Source organism: Oncorhynchus masou, chromosome 31 (genome assembly GCF_036934945.1).
Source record: "Oncorhynchus masou masou isolate Uvic2021 chromosome 31, UVic_Omas_1.1, whole genome shotgun sequence".
In the NCBI taxonomy this organism is placed as follows: domain Eukaryota; kingdom Metazoa; phylum Chordata; class Actinopteri; order Salmoniformes; family Salmonidae; genus Oncorhynchus; species Oncorhynchus masou.
Window position 1 is genome coordinate 92,251,801 of NC_088242.1, and position 20,638 is coordinate 92,272,438.

The 20,638-nt window shown below is 43.0% G+C and overlaps 1 long non-coding RNA gene across 1 annotated transcript in view; it reads left to right on the forward strand.

The window, feature by feature from the left end:
- The first annotated feature begins 3,849 nt into the window (after nucleotides 1-3,849).
- The window catches only part of LOC135525343 (uncharacterized), a 179,827-nt gene continuing 163,038 nt past the window's right edge, over nucleotides 3,850-20,638 (forward strand). The window contains exon 1 of the long non-coding RNA XR_010453124.1: nucleotides 3,850-4,084. This is a non-coding gene — a long non-coding RNA (uncharacterized LOC135525343). The remainder of the gene's footprint in view (nucleotides 4,085-20,638) is intronic.

Genomic DNA, 20,638 nt, shown 5'->3' on the forward strand with positions numbered 1-20,638 from the left:
ACTACCAAGCAAGGGGCACCACCAAGCAAGTGGCACTATAAAGACCAAAGAGATCTCCAAACAGGTCAGGGACAACGTTTTGCAGAAGTACAGATCAGGGTTGGGATATTTAAAACTAGCCAAAACTTTGAACATCCCACAGAGCACCATTAAATCCATTATTAAAAAAATGGAAAGAATATGGCACCACAACAAATCTGTCAAGAGAGGGCCGCCCACCAAAACTCAGTGACCAGGCAAGGAGGGCATTAATCAGAGATGCAACAAAGAGACCAAAGATAACCCTGAAGGAGCTACAAAGCTCCACAGCAGAGATTGGAGTATCTATCCATTTGACCACTTTAAGCCGTACACTCCACAGAGCTGGGCTTTTTTAAATATTTGTTTTACTTTTATTTAACTAGGCAAGTTGGTTAAGAACAAATTATTATTTTCAATGATGGCTTAGGAACAATGGGTGAACTGCCTGTTCAGGGGCAGAACAACAGATTTGTACCTTGTCAGCTTGGGGATTTGAACTTGCAACCTTATGGTTACTAGTCCAACGCTCTAACTACTAGGCTACCCTGCCACCCCAGTAGGCTACCCTACCACTTTACGGAAGAGTGGCCAGAAAAAAATTAATTGCTTAAAGAAAAAAAGTAGCAAACATGTTTTGTGTTTGCCAAAAGGCATGTGGGAGACCCCCAAAACATATGGAAGAAGGTACTCTGGTCAGATGAGACTAAAATGTAGCTTTTTGGCATCAAGGAAAACACTATGTCTGGCGCAAACTCAACACCTCTCGTCACCCCGAGAACACCATCCCCACAGTGAAGCATGGTGGTGACAGCATCATGCTGTGGGGATGTTTTTCATTGGCAGGGACTGGGAAACTGGTCAGAATTGAAGGAATGATGGATGGAGCTAAATACGGGGAAATTCTTGAGGGAAACCTGTTTCAGTCTTCCAGAGATTTGTGACTGGGACTGAGGTTCACTTTCCAGCAAGTCAATGACCCTAAGCATACTGCTAAAGCAACACTTGAGTGTGGTTTAAGGGGAAACATTTAAATGTATTGGAATGGCCTAGTCAAAGCCCAATCCTCTATCCAATAGAGGATCTGTGGTACGACTTAAAGATTGCTGTACACCAGCAGAACCCATCCAATTTGAAGGAGATGGAGCAGTTTTGCCTTAAAGAATGGGCAAAAATCCCATTGGCTAGATGTGCCAAGCTTATAGAGCTCATACCCCAAGAGACTTGCAGCTGTAATTGCTGTAAAAGTGTCTTTGCAAAGTATTGACTTTGGGGGGTGAATAGTTATGCACGCTCAAGTTTTCAGTTTTTTTTTGTCTTATTTGTTTTTTGTTTCACAATAAAAAGATATTTTGCATCTTCAAAGTGGTAGGCATGTTGTGTCAATGACATGATACAAACCCCCCAAAAAATCTATTTTAATTCCAGGTTGTAAGGCAACAAAATAGGAAAAATGCCAAGGGAGTGAATACTTTCACAAGCCACTGTGTTTTTGTTGATTTATTTTCCCTTTTTTACTTTAACCATTTGCACATTGTTACAACACTGTATATATACATAATATGACATTTGTAATGTCTTTATTATTTTGGAACGTCTGTGAGTGTAATGTTTACTGTTCATTTTTATTGTTTGTTTCACTTTTGTATATTATCTACTTCACTTGCTTTGGGAATGTTAACATATGTTTCCCATGCCAATAAAGCCCCTTAAATGAAATGTAATTGAATATAGAGGGGTCAGGGCAAGGTTAGAGGCCAGCAATACAAGGATGCATTTGGAGGGCAGGAGGGAGAGGAGATTGTCTTCTAGGCTGCACCCTCATCAGTCAGCAGAGGAGGACACACCTTTATGGTTCTGGTGGTGGGACAGTGTTACAGTATAGGGTTAATGAAGGCTCTACCGCTTCAGTCTTTACCTCACATTTTAATGGAGTAGTGCAATTCAATGGATATTGTGGAGAAAAGAGATGCACCGGATTGATATACATTACCAGTCAAATGTTTGGATACACCTACTCATTCAAAGGTTTTTCTTTATTTTTACTATTTTCTACTATGAAATAACACATATGGAATCATGTAGTGACCAACAAAGTGTTAAACAACTCTAAATATATTTTATAATTGAGATTCTTCAAAGTAATCTTAATGACAGCTTTGCACACTCTTGGCATTCTCTCAACCAGCTTCAGGAGGCTGTCACCTGGAAGGCATTTCAATTAACAGGTGTGCCTCCTTAAAAGTTTCCTTTTTAACACGCAAAGAGAAATGACAGTCCATCATTACTTTAAGACATGAAGGTCAGTCAATCTGGAAAATTACAAGAACTTTGAAAGTTTCTTCAAGTGCAGTCGCAAAAACCATCAAGCACTATGATGAAACTGGCTCTCATGAGGACCGCCACAAGAAAGGAAGACCCAGAGTTACCTCTGCTGCAGAGGATAAATCCAAATAAATGTTTCACAGAGTTCAAATAACAGACCCATCTCAACATCAACTGTTCAGAGGAGACTGCGTGAATCAGGCCTTGATAGTCGAATTGCTGCAAAGAACCACTACTAAACGATACCAATAAGAAGAAGAGACTTGCTTGTGCCAAGAAACACGAGCAATGGATGTTAGACCGGTGGAAATCTGTCCTTTGGTCTGTTGAGTCCAACCGCCATGTCTTTGTGAGACACAGAGTAGGTGACCGCAGAGTGAAGGAAAAGCAGCCAACAAGTGCTCAGCATATGTGGGAACTCCTTCAAGACTGTTGGAAAAGCATTCCTCGTGAAGCTGGTTGAGAGAATGCAAAGAGTGTGCAAAGCTGTCATCACGGCAATGGGTGGATACTTTGAAGAATCTAAAATCTAAAATCTATTTTGATGTGTTTAACACTTTTTTGCTTACTACATGATTCCATATGTGTTATTTCATAGTTTTGATGTCTTCACTATTATTCTACAATGTATAAAATAGTAAAAAATAAAGAAAAACCCTTGAATGAGTAGGTGTGTCCAAACCTTTGACTGGCACTGTACATTCTCTGACTGGATTGAAGTACTCCTCTATGTCAGTGTGTCTAACTGGTGTTTGAACTCAGGTCTCAGCATTAGTTTGGGAAACTAATGCACGTCTTCAGGTAAAGCAAGGTTTCTCATGACACACACGTATTTTAATGGTATCTCCGAACATGTTTTAATGGTATCACAATATGACTCACTAAAATGGTTTTGAGATCTAGGCCATGCTACATTGGCCCATACAGAAAATCCTTTGTGGTCTTATGAGGAGTATGCACTTTTCTTTTATGCCACACTGGCTGCATGAAGGAGAGGGAAGTCTTCACATCCTCTCTCACACATTGGTCTTTTTTATGTCACCTTTTATTCCATCTAATCCCGGGAAAGGAGGCTGCAGATGCTGATGGACAGCACGGCTGGCAGGTCGTAGGCAACGCCATGACTTCATCACGTCAAGTGGAAGAACTAGAGTCGGGAGGGTGAGAAAGTAGCCCACGGGAGGGTCGTCACCAGTTAGCACAGCCACAAAGTCACAAGCCCCGCCTATTTATACAATGTATCTGATTTTTTACGTAAACCTAACTTTAACCACAATGCTAAAGTTATGCCTAACGCTAACCTTAAATTAAGACCAAAAAGATTAGAAAAAAATGCATTCATTTTTACGATATTACTTTGTGGCTGTGGTAACTATTGACAAACCCACGGCAGTGGAGGAGAAAGAAGGAGGGAGCTGCGAGTAGAAGGGTGGGCGGAAAAGGAGGGGGACGAGAGAGGAGAAGAGGATGGCGCTATGACATCACCCTCCATCCAAACGTGGACAGCTGTGGTTTCTCCAAGCGCGGCTGAACAGAACTGCGATACCACACGCGTCCGAGCAACCTGCGCTATCGGGGGATTTAAACACTACTCAGCGCTAGAACCCAAACCGCTTCTTTGGATCTGCCGCAGGACGCTCGCATACGGGATTATTGTTTATTTGTTTATTTGAACAAGAAGATGTGAGTTTTTTTGTGTGAATGCACGATAAGAAAGAGAGGAACTCCATCGCTGATCAAGGTAGGAATAATTCTCTTTTTTTCTAACGGAGTTGTATTTGTATGCTTTGAGGTTCTTCTTTAAGGGAGAAAATATGTATTTCAACTGGTTCTACATTGTGGAATGCGCGACAAGCAGTCTGCGTCCGATAGTGCCTCTGTCCATACTTGTGAATTCAGCTGACCCAGTAGCCTATGAGGTGGATGCAGGCTGCTTAGTGGTACCTAAAGAGCAGCTCTCAAGAGTACTCAGATGCCGAACTCGGATGCTATACAAAGTACTTGCTCGACGGACCAAGAAGCGGCGGGGTAGAGCTGACGCTGATACCGCAAAGGTTAGGTGACACTGGTAACCCTACTCCGTAGCCAAAAATGTGCCGGATGCCATCCTCTCTTATTCTTGTACAGAGTAATCTACTGGTGTGGGCAAACGTTATAGCGGTTTCAAAAATAGCTTTTTATAAAGAAATGTAGAGTAGGGTAGCCTACAGTGGCATCGCCGTAGTTTAGACGTTATTGACGTGTCCGTTTGTTGGTTATTAAAGTTGATTCACTTTATTTGATTTACAATAGCCTTACTGGGTATTTGTTTAGCGCAACCATTTGTTACAGTATAAATCCTTGAAGTTTCAGATGTAGTTATGAATAACGCATTACTGAATCATCTTCAGTGAGAAGGTGTATATCTCCACGGGGGTGTACATTAACGAAGCCAACCATGAGAGGCGTTTGATTAGCATTTAAGACCACCATTCGTATGAATGTAGCCTATCCGCACGGGCGAAATCACTTCATACATTCATAGCCTTTTGATTATAAACGGCACGCTACCGGATAATGTACGTTTCAAGGGTTGAATGATATCACACACCATCAACTTGATATCTTGTAGGGGTAGCCCAATGCAAAATGTTGAACATGCATTATTGACATGTGCCTTTATCGTAAAGCGTATCTGACTCTGATCCATGTTTGCGCATTCAATTGCGGGGTTCTTTTCTTCGCCAGGGATTTAGATGTTTAGTTGTGGTGCCTTTTTTCAGGGTGCGCTCTCAAATCCATTCATTGAAAGGTAGAGTCACTCAGGACACGGGAACAGTGGTGGCTGGTGATTGATTGTCTGAGTTCAGGTGACACCCTTTTTTAATGTCATTATCCTATTCCAACCACCTTGACTGTTTAATGTCATTATCCTATTCCAACCGCATTGGCTGTTTAATGTAATTATCCGATTCCAACCGCATTGACTGTTTAAGGTCATTATCCTATTCCAACCGCATTGACTGTTTAATGTCATTATCCTATTCCAACCGCATTGACTGTTTGATGTCATTATCCTATTCCAACCGCCTTGACTGTTTAATGTAATTATTATCTTGACTGTTTAATGTAATTATCCTATTCCAACCGCCTTGACTGTTTAATGTCATTATCCTATTCCAACCGCATTGACTGTTTAATGTCATTATCCTATTCCAACCGCATTGACTGTTTAATGTCATTATCCTATTCCAACTGCATTGACTGTTTAATGTCATTATCCTATTCCAACCGCATTGACTGTTTAATGTCATTATCCTATTCCAACCACATTGACTGTTTAATGTCATTATCCTATTCCAACCGAATTGACAGTTTAATGTCATTATCCTATTCCAACCACATTGACTGTTTAATGTCATTATCCTATTCCAACCGCCTTGACTGTTGAATGTCATCATCCTATTCCAACCGCCATGACTGTTGAATGTCATTATCCCATTCCAACCGCCTTGACTGTTGCATGTCATTATCCTATTCCAACCGCATTGACTGTTGAATGTCATTATCCTATTCCAACCGCATTGACTGTTTAATGTCATTATCCTATTCCAACCGCATTGACTGTTTAATGTCATTATCCTATTCCAACCACATTGACTGTTGAATGTCATTATCCTATTCCAACCGCCTTGACTGTTGAATGTCATTATCCTATTCCAACCACATTGACTAGTGGAGAGATTTTACCTGAAGAGAGGACAGGTTGTTGTTGATTTTAGTCTTATTTTTAGTATTTTATGTATACTCTACATAATTACTTATTTTGCCCTTTGTACTGCCTTTTTGTGTCTATTTGTTAGCCCATATGGAGAATAAACGTTTTCTTCTCAGGTTGTCGAGCTGGGGTTTTACTATTCGCAATATACATTTAGCATACATAGATGAGCACACAGCGATTGACTTCGCATATTATGTGGATTTGTTAGGATGGAGATTATAAATCACTTGCTAGGATACTTGGCTACCCATGCACACAAACATCATGAAAAACGTTAGAAAATGTTTTACTACAAAACATATTTCCTTATTGCCCAAATAGTAGAATATTAAAATGCGCAACAGTGGCAGCCTACAATCAAACAAATTCCCCAATTAGTCTTAAAGACTTTTGAAGAACAAAGGCATCGTTATTGTTTTATTGAAAAGGGGAAGACGAAAATACGAAATCTTCAATAGAATGCCAATTTAATTGGGCTCTTGAATGATCCATCATTATAATGTTCTATTCCTTTATGAAGTTGCGTGTCCTGCCTTGTAGGATACGAAGTCTTACGGCTTGGTCAGAATGGGTATGTGTTATAAGCCTGCGAGGAACAGCATCTTGCCCTTAGTCAAGGCTGTGAAAAGAAACAGGGCGTCATGGAGAATTATAATACACAGCAACATCATATACATTTGATTACTATTACACTGCATTGATAACACGTAAGCGATTTCCCAGGCCTAATAAAAAAACTAAAACTAAACTAACTACAATGCTGGTACAGAGAAAAACTAATAAACTCTATCACTTGTGAAATTTGGACTGACTCCTCTCTCTCCTGAATGCCCATAAGCATTCAGCATTTCTCCGAAGATTTCCACAGAAAGCGCGACCCCGCCCCTTGCTCACACTCAGACACTGTAAATAACTAGTAGTCTGAATGAGAGCTACTCCAAAATGTCACCCTGTATGGGTTTGGAAGTATTTTACATTATCTGAAGAAATATTTTTCAGTGTTATATTAAGTCTGGGTATAATTGGTAACTGGCCCATTGATTTTTTTTTTCATCATCTCTTGTTTTAGAATCCTCCATCTTCCCTCTTCTCTCTCCCTCCCTCCCTCCCTCCCTCCCTCCCTCCCTCCCTCCCTCCCTCCCTCCCTCCCTCCCTCCCTCCCTCCCTCCCTCCCTCCCTCCCTCCCTCCCTCCCTCCCTCCCTCCCTCCCTCCCTCCCTCCCTCCTCCCTCCCTCCTATTCTTCAGAGAACAGTTAAGACATCCAGTTGTAATAGAACATTAGCCAAATGCTTTTTTCTGTATTGTATTTAGTAAATGCCAGTATAATGTCTGCTAAATGAAATGAAAGGCATGTCCCCATGAAAAGTCTCTGATATAAATCTAGACCACAAATATTCTTTATTATGTAATATTACATGGAACTACATGGAAATAAAGCATGGCATCCTCAGTTTTTCGTCCCAGCTCTCATGTTGTCCCCTACAGTGGCCATATCTCCCTCCGTCCACCAGTGCACCCCGGGCTTTTCTAAGAGGTGAATGTCAAGATCAGAGATGTAAGACATTCTCCTTATTCAGTGTTTCATCTCTTCTATAGAGACATTGTCTTACCACTTGTCTTGCCCCTCATCAAACTTGTGTTGTACACACACAATCAAGTACCTCCATTTTCATTGAAATGACTTGGAAACAACGTTGATTCAAACTGTGTGTGCCCAGTGGGCTGTGTTGCCAACATGCGTGTGCACGCACACACACGCCGGTTGCAATCCCTTTTCCGTGGGATGAGTCACATTCTGCAGTCACTCCACCATCATACAGCATAGGACATGATTGTGGCCATTGCATAGTTAATAAAGTCCAGGTGGAATGGATGATTGTGACCACTGCGTCATTAATGCAGTCCAAATGGAATGGATGATTGAGGCCACTGCATCGTTAATGCAGTCCAAATGGAATGGATGATTGAGGCCACTGCATCGTTAATGCAGTCCAAATGGAATGGATGATTGAGGCCACTGCACCGTTAATGCAGTCCAAATGGAATGGATGACTGTGACCACTGCATCGTTAATGCAGTCCAAATGGAATGGATGATTGTGACCACTGCATCGTTAATGCAGTCCAAATGGAATGGATGATTGTGGCCACCGCATCGTTAATGCAGTCCAAAAGGAATGGATGATTGTGACCACTGCATCGATAATGCAGTCCAAATGGAATGGATGATTGAGGCCACTGCATCGTTAATGCAGTCCAAATGGAATGGATGACTGTGACCACTGCGTCGTTAATGCAGTCCAAATGGAATGGATGATTGTGACCACTGCATCATTAATGCAGTCCAAATGGAATGGATGATTGTGGCCACTGCATCGTTAATGCAGTCCAAATGGAATGGATGATTGTGACCACTGCATCGTTAATGCAGTCCAAATGGAATGGATGATTGAGGCCACTGCATCGTTAATGCAGTCCAAATGGAATGGATGATTGTGACCACTGCGTCATTAATGCAGTCCAAATGGAATGGATGATTGTGACCACTGCATCGTTAATGCAGTCCAAATGGAATGGATGATTGAGGCCACTGCATCGTTAATGCAGTCCAAATGGAATGGATGATTGTGACCACTGCGTCATTAATGCAGTCCAAATGGAATGGATGATTGTGACCACTGCATCGTTAATGCAGTCCAAATGGAATGGATGATTGTGACCACTGCATCGTTAATGCAGTCCAAATGGAATGGATGATTGTGACCCCTGTATCGTTGATGCAGTCCAAATGGAATGGATGATTGTGACCACTGCATTGTTAATGCAGTCCAAATGGAATGGATGATTGTGACCACTGCATCGTTAATGCAGTCCAAATGGAATGGATGATTGTGACAACTGCATCGTTAATGCAGTCCAAATGGAATGGATGATTGAGGCCACTGCATCGTTAATGCAGTCCAAATGGAATGGATGATTGTGACCACTGCATCGTTAATGCAGTCCAAATGGAATGGATGATTGTGACCACTGCATCGTTAATGCAGTCCAAATGGAATGGATGATTGTGACCACTGCATCGTTAATGCAGTCCAAATGGAATGGATGATTGTGACCACTGCATCGTTAATGCAGTCCAAATGGAATGGATGATTGTGACCACTGCATCGTTAATGTAGTCCAAATGGAATGGATGATTGTGACCACTGCATCATTAATGGAGTCCAAATGGATTGGATGATTGTGACCACTGCATCGTTAATGCAGTCCAAATGGAATGGATGATTGTGACCACTGCATCATTAATGGAGTCCAAATGGATTGGATGATTGTGACCACTGCATCGTTAATGCAGTCCAAATGGAATGGATGATTGTGACCACTGCATCGTTAATGCAGTCCAAATGGAATGGATGATTGTGACCACTGCATCGTTAATGCAGTCCAAATGGAATGGATGATTGTGACCCCTGTATCGTTAAAGCAGTCCAAATGGAATGGATGATTGTGACCACTGCATCGTTAATGCAGTCCAAATGGAATAGATGATTGTGACCACTGTATCGTTAATGCAGTCCAAATGGAATGGATGATTGTGACCACTGCATCGTTACTGCAGTCCAAATGGAATGGATGATTGTGACCACTGCATCGTTAATGCAGTCCAAATGGAATGGATGATTGTGACCACTGCATCGTTAATGCAGTCCAAATGTAATGGATGCATCTGGAGAGGCTTTTAAAGCACCCTAAAGGCACGATGCGTAGCGAGAAACATATAATCATGTCAACGTTATGGAGAACTTTGAATGATGCATCTGGAGAGGCACACACACACACACAACACACACACACACACACACATGTCACACGTTATGGAGAACACACAAACACACACACACACACACACACACACACACTCGACGGCGGCCATCTAATTATCAGGCAGAAGCTTGTTAGTTGTCACCTCAAGATAAACAGTCGGGGGGGGGGGGGTAATGTTTTCCCGCTGCCGGCAGAATTACAAATTCTAAGTAGGAAAATGTCAATGTGAAAATATCCCTCCTCTCCCCCGGCCGTGCACAAACACATTTGCCCCGACTCATTTGTTTTTGGAGAAATGTAAATAGTGGGTAAAGGAAAGGTTGACATCCACAGACTCCCCACCCTGAGCCCCCTCATAACTCACAGTAATGAGGGGATGCTCGAGGAACCCACAACTGGTGCCGCCAGTTCTCTTTTGCGGCCAAATAGTGGCGCATACAAGTGTTCTTATCAGGCAGCATATGGTCCTCAATATATATATATGCAAATGCTGTCCTGGAACACACAGAGAAGGTAGAAAAAAATCACTTGCATTCAATTGCACAGATAGATCTAGTGGTCTGTCGTCATCACTGAAAACCTGCTAGGTCCTTGATGATATACTGTATTGTACATTGCCATTCGAATGAGTGGCAGAAAAAACAACTATTATTCACCACTAAGTTTCCATCCTTATTTTGCTCCGCTGTGAAGCTTGACACTTTAATGGGTTTGATGTGTATGCAAGTGGGGCTGTGGGGAAAAGGCAAGCTGAGGACGGGGACCACTGCATGCAGAAAGCCAGGGACGTCTCCTCACATCCGAGGAGAGAGATCAAGTTCACTCTCCTCTACTCCGTGGCTGCTGGGAGAAACGCCTAGGGGCTTCTCTTGTGTCAGACTGATTGGAAGGGGAATACACAGAGTGATCCGGGGTCAACACTGTCTCAAAGTTGTCTCTCTGTGAAATGGGGAACCTGTACTGTGTTCTTGGGGGATGAGAAAGAAGGTGACACTAACAATGAAGGTCTGCTTGGTTATGTGTATTTCTCTGCTTAATTGATAAGGAGAGAGGGAAGAAAGGAGGGGGTGAGCTGTAGCAGGAGATGCTGCTGGGAATTCTGAAGAAATCATTAAGTGCAGATTTATGTCGCTTTATTTCTGGGATACGGGCTCAAGGTCTGATTGGAGGTTAGGTTGTGTCGCTTCCACAGATCGCGTAACATATAGATAGATATAGCCAAGTTATCAAATCAGATTGGATTGGTCACATACACATATTTAGCAGATGTTATTGCGAGTGTAGCGAAATGCTTGTGTTGTACACTGTATGTTGCCTATTGGTTAACATCCTAATGAAGGTATACCAACTCACATGTTTTAAGTAATAACAAGAATCATTGAGTATGTTTCCTGGGATGTATTCTCCATTTTGTTCATTTCTCACCGTGTAGCCATCTTAGTAATGTTGCATAATCACAGCAGTGTAATAACTGGACACAGATGTATCAACGCTGTTAATAGAGGGAAATTACACAACGTACACTGAGACTTCACAACATTAAGAACATCTGCCCTTCCCATGACCAGGTGAATCTATGATCCCTTATTGATGTCAGTTGTTAAATCCACTTCAGTCAGTGTAGATGAAGGGGAGGAGACTTGTTAAAGGAGGATTTTTAAGCCTTGAGACATGGATTGGGTGTGTGTGTCATTCAGAGGGTGAATGGGCAAGACAAAAGATTGAAGTGTCTTTGAACAGTAAGGTAGTATGTGCCAGGTTTGTGTCAAGAACTGCAATGCTGCTGGGTTTTTCTGCACTCAACAGTTTCCTGTGTGTATCAAGAATGGTTCACCACCAAAAGGACATCCAGCCAACTTGGCACAACTGTTGGAAGCATTGGAGTCAACATGGGCCAGCATCCCTGGGGGACGCTTTCAAACACCTTGTAGAGTCCATGCCCCAACGAATTGAGGCTGTTCTGATGGCAAAAGGCGGGGTGCAACTCAATATTAGGAAGGGGTTTCTCATGTTTGGTACACTCCTTGTATAAGTTTGAAAATAGATTACAGATGTAATCAAAGCATAATTTGAGTGGTTGTGAGAGCGTGCCTGCTGTAAACATGCCTGCTGTAAACATGCCTGCTGTAAACATGCCTGCTGTAAACTGGCCCAAAAATATTATGTTAGCTTTTACCTGGAAATAGGCAAGTTGAAGAGCATTGTGGACAAGCTGAAAGCAAGGGAAAGGATTTTGTGTCGTTGTGTACTCAACAAATCTTTTTGAGACAATATGATTGATGACATGATTATTGACATGTGAGAGTAGAGTTCTTAATTGCCCATGAGGGAATTTCTCTTTCCGTCTTAGAAGCACTGACAAAACACAACACAAGGTACAGATGTACTTAGTTCATAACATATTGAATTGGCTAAACATGAAACAACAGTAAATGTAGTATACATACAGTACAGCATGAGAAACCAAGCTGTGATTGGTCCCCCATCCTCCCAGCACGGGCAGGTTCCCCTGTCTCCTATCAGCTCCATACAGATTGGTTAACAAACTCTCCCTGGCAGGTTGCCTTCCTTCTGGAAAATTGACAATTAAGAGCCCTATCATTGGCCGAGGCATCGAGGAAGAAGTCTCTCTCGGGGCATGGCTGTTAACGAGGCTAGCGCCACATGGCCCCTCGAGTCCTAACTCTTGAAGGTCAGCGCGACATTTCGCCTCCTGCTTCTTTGCCATGACAACACAGTCGCCGGTCGCCGTGGACAACGTTTGTCCGGGCGAGGGGGGCCGTTAGGGTAACGCGTTGTGACAACGGCAGCAAGTCGCTGTCGTTAGTTGTTAACCCTGTTAGTTAGAACGCGCCATTACCGGTTAAATATCTATGAATGATTCATCATTTTCATGTTCAATGCTTTTATGTTTTATTGAGGTGGTACTACAATGCTCCCTGTGTGTGTGTGTGTGTGTGTGTGTGTGTGTGTGTGTGTGTGTGTGTGTGTGTGTGTGTGTGTGTGTGTGTGTGTGTGTGTGTGTGTGTGTGTGTGTGTGTGTGTGTGTGTGTGTGTGTGTGTTGTGTGTGTGTTGTAGGACGACTGATGCTTCAAAGAAGGACCAAGGCTCGGGCATCAGAATTAAGATAAGGGAGGGATCTATGACCTTGTACAGTTCATCTGCAGATATAATAAAATCTTAATCTTCAAGAATAATCCATTTAGACTCTGCTGTATGCGTGGCCATATGGTGCTGTGCAAGCTTCCCTTTTTATTGAACCTTTTATTTAACTTGTATTTAACTAGGCAAGTCAGTTAAGAACAAATTATTATTTACAACGATGGCCTAACCCGACCAAACCCTAACCTGGACGATGCCGGGCCAATTGTGCGCCGCCCTATGGGATTCCCAATCACGGCCGGTTGTGATACAGCCTGATACAGCCCATTTGGATCCAACAATGGACCTGGGGATCTGAAAAGTAAGGGGCAGAGGGGAAAATAGAAAGAGAGGAGAGAGATAGAGAAAGGGGCACCAGGCCTTTGTAAGAGGCATCAATGATTATTGATCAACATGCATATATACAGTATGTCTGCCATTGTGCCTGGTTGAAACATGTATGGCCTACCTTTCTGGATTTGTATATTTTCCTCCCCCTCTCTGCCTCTTCCTTTCCTGCTGGTGAGCTACATACAACAACTGCCTACACAAGCTACCTACAGCAGCTACCTACAACAACTACATTCAACAGCTACCTACAGGCAGCTACCTACAGCAGCTACCTACAACAGCTACATTCAACAGCTACCTACAGGCAGCTACCTACAGCAGCTACCTACAACAGCTACATTCAACAGCTACATTCAACAACTACCTACAACAGCTACCTACATTGCTGCCACTGTCTGCTACTGACTCCCCTCTGTTGTCTCAGTCTATATATTCTCCTATTACCGGCTCAAACAAAGCTTCATGAATCCAAATGGATTTGTCTATCTGATTCCCACGCCATTACTTACTAACCCTCCCAGAGATGTAATGTTCAGTGTTCTATTGGGCTTCAGACCATGCATGCGGGTGAATCCAAATTCTGGGATTGGAAATTGGAATTTCAGTGCTCTGTGTTTTTGTCAATGAGGATGAACAGACTCGTCTATTTGTGTGTGTCACTCGTGAAGGCTCACAAGCTAAAAACACCAGGGAAAAGGATAGGCTGAGGTGACACGCCTAACTGTTGCTTCAGTAGGCTTATGTTAGTTTTTGTCAGCCTTTGTGTTTGTGAATTTGTGCCCGTATCTCCGGCTGGCCGTTTAGTGTCTCACAACAACCCAATCAGATGTGCTAAACCGCGGTCTAGCTATTAGCGTATGATAGCATATCAGGAGTATTACGTTCTAATTGAACAATTTCCCCATCGCCGCACTTTGCCGAAGCCAGAGGTCCCGACATGTTTTCAGACACAGGGAGCGTAGAATATTGTAGCTCTATGATAGCTCCTAGAGAGGGGTCGGGCCATCTTTCCCAAGCATAAGCAGCACGCATCAAACCTCTATTCTCCATATCTAGCATCATACTTCTGCCTCTTGCCTCTGTGTTCAAGATGTATGATTATTTTTAACTTGTGCCATCTTATTTCTGCTTCCTGCCTCCATGTTCGAGTTTTTCATGGTTATTTTGTTTTTGGGTGGCTGCTTGTTAGTTAGCTACCTCTTTCCACCGACCAGTAGTAGGATGTAGATGAAAGGCAGGCAGAATGCTAGTTAGAGGGATGCCGTCTACTTAAAGGTCATTTATTTATTCTGTCACTTTGTTAGGGCGAGGGAGGAAATGACAAAACGCTGTTTTTTTATGACCCCCAGTGCTGGTAGGCGCCTTTCTTGCAAGAATTTGCTTCTTCTTCTCTGTTTAATTCATGTCCTTGGAGGTGTGTGATAGTGTAGCAGTGAGGGGAATCTCACAAGGCTTAATTAGAGAGACAAAACACACAAACTCTCTCAATTCCCAGGCTATCGCCACTGCCTTGGTATGTGATACCCCCCCCTCCCAATTAAATCACAAAGGCCGTTGACAAACAAATCAGGCTGTCAATTTTATATTATATATATATACAGTGTTGTAACAATGTACAAATGGTTAAAGTACACAACGGAAAATAAATAAGCATAAATATGGGTTGTATTTACAATGGTGTTTGTTCTTCACTGGTTGCCCTTTTCTTGTGGCAACAGGTCACAAATCTTGCTGCTGTGATGGCACACTGTGGTATTTCACCCAGTAGATATGAGAGTTTATCCAAATTGGGTTTGTTAAACTCCCATATCTACTGGGTAAAATTACACAGTGTGTCATCACAGCAGCAAGATTTCTCTCTCTTAAAGCTGTAGATTCCTAGAGCTCAGAAAACATGGCATGTTTTTTGTTTTTGAATTGTTCAATGTTTTAAGATTGGCAGATGAGAGGAGTAGGACACCTCATGCCTTGGTCCTGCTGTAACCTCTTGATGACTCAGCAGGGCCACTGGAGAGAGGGAGAGGGAGAGAGAGAGAGAGGGGGGGGATAGAGGGAGAGGGAGAGAGGAGGAGAGAGAGGGAGAGAGAGGGAGAGAGAGATAGAGAGAGAGAGAGATAGAGAGGGAGAGAGAGGGAGAGAGAGGGAGAGAGAGAGGGAGAGAGAGAGTGAGAGAGAGAGAGAGAGAGAGAGAGAGTGGGAGAGGGAGAGAGAGGGAGAGAGAGAGGGAGAGAGAGAGAGAGAGAGAGAGAGAGAAAGACAGAGGGAGAGAGGGGGAGAGAGAGAGGGGGAGAGAGAGAGAGAGAAAGAGAGAGAGAGAGAGGGGGAGAGAGAGAGAGAGAGAGAGAGAGAGAGAGAGAGAGAGAGAGAGAGAGAGAGAGAGAGGGAGAGGAGAGGGAGAGAGAGGGAGAGAGAGAGGGAGAGAGAGGGAGAGAGGGGGAGAGGGGGGAGGGTGATATATCTGTGAATTCAGCAAGTTACTTTTTAAATGACAGGAGAATAAAGGCCTGGTTCTCCGCCCAAGAGCCGCCATTGCTGGGCATGTTTCATGTAATTTCAACTGAATTCTTTCCTCTGTTTCTAATTTTCCTCTCCCTTTCTCTCTCTCTCACACACACATTTTCTCTGTCTCGTGTTCTCTTTCTTTATATCTCTTTCTGCTGTTCTCTCTCTCACACACACATACACATTATCTATCTCTCTCTCACACACACATACACATTCTCTCTCTCTCTCTCTCTCTCTCTCTCTCTCTCTCTCTCTCACTTTCTCTCTCTCGTCTCAGCTGCTCAACTCCCTTCCATTTTCCACTGTTCCTCTGCTCTCTCCCTTTCTTCACTCTCTCTCTTCTCACCCTCTCTTATCTCCCTCTCGTCTCTCTCTGTCTGTCTGTCTCCTTCCCTTTATCTATTTGCATTTCCCTCTTGAGTTCTCTCCTGGCTCATCTCTCTGCTTGTCATCTACTCCGTTCGACTTCTAAAGCATTCTGGAGTTTCTTTTTTAAATAGGGAAATTAAGACAGATAGGGACTAAGGGCAAGCAGTGTTCAGAGACTTTCGTCGGCAGTCAGCTCTTGAAAATATAGGCCAATCTGCAGTACTAAGCCAGTACCATTTTAAGTTTGGCACTTAAGATGAATTAGTAATAATTATTGTCTCATAACTGGAGATTTGTCATCCATTGTCTAATTTAATAAAAACCAAAGGTTGTTGTACTAACTTAACACTCATAGTGAAAATGACTGATTTTAAATGAGTGATGATACTCATTTGTTAAACTCTGTGTTCCATGGCATAGATGAAGCCTCGCCTCCAGTTTGAGAAACTCTTTCAATTGTGCTTCCCACTGCATCTTGACTTGCAGAGTTTCAGATTGAGTCTAAAGTGCACATACATCATATGACTAAATCAAATGCGAACCCCGGTTAAAGGAAAAATATGTAGCTTTTTTGGGTGACCAGACGAAATAGGAATTTGAGTTATAGTTCTTCAATTCTCATTGAAAGCAAGTCTTAGAAGCAATATATCTGTTCTATTTCTTATGTATTGCACACCAGCTTCAAACAGCTGTGTGTTTTATTTATTTAACTAGGCAAGTCAGTTAAGAACAAATTCTTATTTACAATGACGGTCTACCCCGGACGATGCTGGGCCAAATGTGCGCCGCCCTATGAGACTCCCAATACACGGCCAGATGGGATGCAGCCTGGATTTGAACCAGGGTCTGCAGTGACACCTCTTGCACAGAGATGCAGTGCCTTAGACCGCTGCGACACTCGGGAGCCCTACTATGTGTTTCGTTATGGAAAATATATTTTACAGTGGTTTAGATGGTACAATGATTCTCTACACAATGACTGCTTGTTTTGTACATAAGCATTTTTTGGTGGCAAACTATTAGAATTTGAGCAACCAGGAATTGGCGTAGCGATTTCTGCTTATTGGAAATAAGCTTGGCTTTTTGCTCTCTCTCACTTAATACTGTATAATACTGTTTTCTGAGCTCTAGATTCCTAGTGCCAAGGTTGAGGATTCCATGGACAGACATGAAAATGCAAAACATGCCATGTTTTCTGAGCTCTAGGAATCTAGAGCTCAGAAAACATGGCATGTTTTGCATTTTCACGGCCATCTTTGACGGCCATCTTTGTTTCTATCTTTTGTTCTTGAAAGCAGTGATCTGCTTTCATTGCCTTCACTGGAATGGCATAGATGTGCAAAGTGTATTCTCTTGTATTGCACAAGTGTGTGTGTGTGTGTGTGTGTGTGTGTGTGTGTGTGTGTGTGTGTGTGTGTGTGTGTGTGTGTGTGTGTGTGTGTGTGTGTGTGTGTGTGTGTGTGTGTGTGTGTGTGTGTGTGTGAAGGGGGGGGTGTCAATTACCGTTAGACAACAGTTAGATATAGACTAAAATGTATCGCAACACTCTGTATCGACTGGAATGATGAACTTTGTATTTTGCCTCACTCAGGATTAACATATATAAGCATAATTGATATGCAAGTCAAACTTCCTCCATTCCCATCTGTAAAAGGATTGAAATGATGACTCACTGGGGAGAGGGCGGCAGGTAGCCATGTGGTTAAGAGCGCTGGGCTAGTAACCGATAGGTTGCTCCTTTGAATCCTCAAGCTAACTAGGTGGAGAAAAAAAAAATGTGATGTTCCCTTGAGCAAGGCACTTAACCCTAATTTCCCCTGTGTAACTGACTAAAATGTCAAGTGATAAAAGGTACATTTTTGGGACTTTTAGTCGAGACAATTGGCTTACTGGACAACTGTCTCTCTCAAAATCTTGAACGTCCATGAAAGAAGTTGATATCCAAATATATATATTTTTTTTCAAAAGGATGATTTATCCTGTTTTGGTGTATTCCTGAATACTTTCATATGGTACACTACACGTACATAATATAATAATGTATGCCGTTTAGCAGATGCTTTTATCCAAAGTCACCTATAGTAATGCATGCACACATTTTACGTACGGGTGGTTGCATGTGTCATAATCTACCAACTGAGCTACAAAGGAGAGGAGAGCAGAGCAGTAGCTACTCGCTACAGAGAGCAGTAGCTACTCGCTACAGAGAGCAGTAGCTACTCGCTACAGAGAGCAGTAGCTAGTCGCTACAGAGAGCAGTAGCTGCTCGCTAGTGCATCGAGAGCAGTAGCTAGTCGCTACAGAGAGCAGTAGCTACTCGCTACAGAGAGCAATAGCTAGTCGCTACAGAGAGCAGTAGCTAGTCGCTACAGAGAGCAGTAGCTGCTCGCTAGTGCATCGAGAGCAGTAGCTAGTCGCTACAGAGAGCAGTAGCTAGTCGCTACAGAGAGCAGTAGCTAGTCGCTACAGAGAGCAGTAGCTACGCGCTAGTGCATCGAGAGCAGTAGCTAGTCGCTACAGAGAGCAGTAGCTACGCGCTAGTGCATCGAGAGCAGTAGCTACTCGCTACAGAGAGCAGTAGCTAGTCGCTACAGAGAGCAGTACCTAGTCGCTACAGAGAGCAGTAGCTAGTCGCTACAGAGAGCAGTAGCTACGCGCTAGTGCATCGAGAGCAGTAGCTACTCGCTACAGAGAGCAGTAGCTACTCGCCACAGAGAGCAGTAGCTACTCGCTACAGAGAGCAGTAGCTACTCTCCACAGAGAGCAGTAGCTACTCGCTAGTGCATCGAGAGCAGTAGCTACTCGCTACAGAGAGCAGTAGCTACTCGCTACAGAGAGCAGTAGCTACTCGCTACAGAGAGCAGTAGCTACTCGCTACAGAGAGCAGTAGCTACTCACTACAGAGAGCAGTAGCTACTCGCTAGTGCATCGAGAACAGTAGCTACCTGCTAGTGCATCGAGAGCAGTAGCTACCTGCTACAGAGAGCAGTAGCTACTCGCTAGTGCATCGTCTTATCGTCTAACACTAGCGAGTAGCTACTGCTCTGCTCTCCTCTCCTCTCCTCTCTTTTGAACGTCTAGGGCCTATACTATCTACATCTTGTCAGGAATAAAACGCACCCCTGCCCCCAGCTGTATCCTGACAGTGTAATGGATTCAATATTGTGATAGTGTTTTATTTGTGGCCTACCGAAGCCCTGACTTCATACTCTCTGTGTTTCTCTCTTCTTACTCTTTTGACAAATTTGCCCTAATTTATGGCTGTATAAAAGGCTTGAAGGCAATCCATTCTCCGCTCTCGGTCTCTCCAGATCACCTCCCCCTGGGCCAGATCTAAACCCCCATACAAATGTCCTATCTTCATTTCACCAGTTTGTCACAGCAGGAAAATAATCCTGCAGCAACAGGACATGTGAATTAAAATTGCTCAACATTTTTGCACGGGTTGATACATTTTTCTTAAATGGAAATTAAAACTTTACATGCCCTTTTAAAATGTTTAAAAGTGTACAGGATTATTTTTCCTGCTGTGAAAATTCTCTGCAACAACAGAGTGATGAAATTAAGATAGCAGATCTGTGGGTCTTAACGCTTTGTAGCCGGCTAATGCTCAGCATAAGGAGCTAACCTACAGATAGTTAATCATTCTGTTATTGGTGTCGGCCACCAACTTGTAAGGTCTATTCCTTGCTTCTTTCTTCTCTTCTTTTGTTGTTGCGCAATGTCCTTGAGTTTCTTTAGAAGGTGATTGAAATGCAATATTGCTCTGTATTGTAATCTGGGGTGGACTATTTCTTCATCACAGTGTGGAGCTACTGTACATAGTGCATGTGGACTATTTCTTCAAGAATATATAGTGATGCTAATTGTTGGAAGTGTCTGATTGAATGGCCTCTTAGTTCTGGCTAAGACAGGTTAATGGGTATTAGTTCTGGCTGAGACAGGTTAATGGGTCTTAGTTCTGGCTAAGACAGGTTAATGGGTCTTAGTTCTGGCTAAGACAGGTTAATGGGTCTTAGTTCTGGCTAAGACAGGTTAATGGGTCTTAGTTCTGGCTGAGACAGGTTAATGGGTCTTAGTTCTGGCTAAGACAGGTTAATGGGTCTTAGTTCTGGCTGAGACAGGTTAATGGGTCTTAGTTCTGGCTGAGACAGGTTAATGGGTCTTAGTTCTGGCTGAGACAGGTTAATGGGTCTTAGTTCTGGCTGAGACAGGTTAATGGGTCTTAGTTCTGGCTGAGACAGGTTAATGGGTCTTAGTTCTGGCTGAGACAGGTTAATGGGTCTTAGTTCTGGCTGAGACAGGTTAATGGGTCTTAGTTCTGGCTGAGACAGGTTAATGGG